This window comes from Oryctolagus cuniculus, chromosome 10 (assembly GCF_964237555.1).
Source record: "Oryctolagus cuniculus chromosome 10, mOryCun1.1, whole genome shotgun sequence".
NCBI classification, from domain to species: Eukaryota; Metazoa; Chordata; class Mammalia; order Lagomorpha; family Leporidae; genus Oryctolagus; species Oryctolagus cuniculus.
Genome location: NC_091441.1, coordinates 61,638,037 through 61,640,394, shown reverse-complemented (window position 1 = coordinate 61,640,394; position 2,358 = coordinate 61,638,037). Strand labels below are relative to the sequence as shown.

The 2,358-nt window shown below is 42.1% G+C and overlaps 1 pseudogene; it reads right to left on the bottom strand.

The window, feature by feature from the left end:
• Positions 1-730: 730 nt before the first annotated feature.
• LOC100341865 (acyl-protein thioesterase 1-like) lies at positions 731-1,437 on the bottom strand (annotated as a pseudogene).
• Positions 1,438-2,358: the final 921 nt, after the last annotated feature.

Sequence of the window (2,358 nt, the reverse complement as noted above, 5' to 3'; positions counted from 1 at the left end):
CTTAGTGAGTTAGTGTCCCTTTGTCCTCACATCCTCACCAGCATCTGTTGTTAGTTGATTTCTGTATGTAATCCATGTTGAGTGAATGTTTGTGTAAGGTGTAAGGTAGGGGTCTTGCTTCATGCTTCTGCATGTGGAAATCCAGTTTTCCCAGCACCATTTGTTGAACAGACTGTCCTTGCTCCAGGAATTGGTTTTAGATCCTTGATAAAATATAAGTAAAAGCATTATTCCTATTGTTAGGAATAATGTAATACCTTCTCCTTCTTATGTATTACAATCATTATATATGAGTGCATATATAAATACACCAGACAGTGCATGATGACTAAGCAACTTTGGAATAAATCCACAGACTAAGTCACAGCATGCAAAAATCTCTTATATCTTAACTGCTCATTCATATTTGCATAAATTTTCCTTAAGCATACTGTTAATTTTCAAATCATGTAATAAAAAATCTGACTGAAGTATTTTATTATTTTGCCAAGTTACAGTTAAAAAAAAAGAAGCTAGCTGCTTCACCTATATTAATACCAGTATATTGGAGATCATATTTTGCAAATACATGTATAGAAACTGAAATATCATATATTTTCTATGAGGAGACATTATTTAGTGTCATTGGCATGTAATTGCAAAACATTTTAACACTGGAAACATTAGAAGTTTCAGGACTGGGCACCAGAAAAAGTTTATGCTCTACTACAATGATGCTGGAGTACTATACAAAGCCTCTTAATGACATTAATCAATTGGAGGTAGGAGTTTATCAATGAATTGCTTGACATCCATCATTTCCTGCTGACATGAACTGTGCATCCTGCCTTCATAGCTCTTCAAGGTTTCATTGGCTGGATTTACCAATGTTTGTAGTTTTTCCACAGTAAGAGAATCAATTAGTGGGACTAAAGGGTCGCAATCTCCATGGCACTGGAGAATAGAGATCTCTCTATTAGCACCACTGATCGGACCCCGCGGAAATGAAGCTCCAAGTGGAAGCCAGAGACTCAGTGCAGTAACGCCTGCCAGTTTCTGCTTGTGGTAAGAGCAGCACATAAAGAGAAAGCTCCTCCCTGTTAAAATCCTCCCAAAACAATTCTGTCATAAGGAATGCCATTCTTCACCTCTTGATCTATCAAAGCCTTTACACTTTCTGCAGCCTGTTTAATTCCAGGTTCATCCTCTTGTGAATCTGGTGAAAGTCCAATAACAACAAACCAAGAAGGCATAGCCATGTTCATATTTAATGTAACAGGCATAACGGGCGCATGTGGGCAGATATATTTAATATGTGGACTTCTGATACCTGCAAAAGCTTCTGCTCATCCATGCCCAGTATCTCCCAATCCATGAAGGAAAATGACCGCGGCGGTGGCCTTTCCGGGCAGCAGGCACGAAGGCGGGCAGCAGAGCAGACATGGTATTAATGCACATACAGGGACTGGCGACAGCGGGTCGGAAGCGGAAGAGAGAAAGAGTCCCCGCCCTCTGCCCAAGGGCGTATGAGTGGCAAGTCCTGGCCCGCCCAACCGCGCTCAGACGTGAAACTCATCTTTTAATGATATTTTTCCACAAAGCTTTTTTAAAAAGTTTGATTTTTTTGAATTTTACAGAGAGAGGGTACTCCCATGTGCTGGTTCAAATACCTGCATATCTACGTATCCCTGTCATCTGCAATGACAGAGACAGTGCTAGGACCCAGCTGGGAGCTGGGGAATCAATCCAAATCTCCCATGTGCATAGCAGGAACCTAACTACATAATCCATCACATGCTCCCTCCCATGGTCTGTGTTAGCAGAAAACTGGAGTCAGGAGCCTGAAGCATGTTTTGAGCCCTGGCAATCTGATACGGGACGAGGTATCTTAACCAGCGTCTTAACCACTAGACCAAACACCTCCATGAAATTTTTGAAATTCTTTATATACACATGGACAACTCTCTTCTCAGAGCTATGCAGAATCATTGCTGGAGGAGGACATCTGATACCCTGTGCTTTTGGAGAAGTTACACCAGCCACAAAGGAGCACATTGAGGCAGCTGGTGGCTGCAGTGCAGTTAGCATCAATGAGGAGTTCCCACTGGGCTCCCCCCCTACCTTTAATTCTGTGGCTTCTTGCCAGTGTCCTTTGTTGGGTACCTCCCTGTTCCCTTCGTGGTGCCTGGCTTCTTTTCTTAGACACCACAATTGATGTCAGCACGCTCTTATTTTCATCATTTGAAGCTCTCCCAAACCTTCATCCCTGGGTTCAGGATTGCATTTGGGGAAAATGCGATGGCTTCAAAAACGGTTACCAGATGCATAAGGAGCATTATAAGAATACTCCAACATACTGCGGTTAATCAAACAAAATGT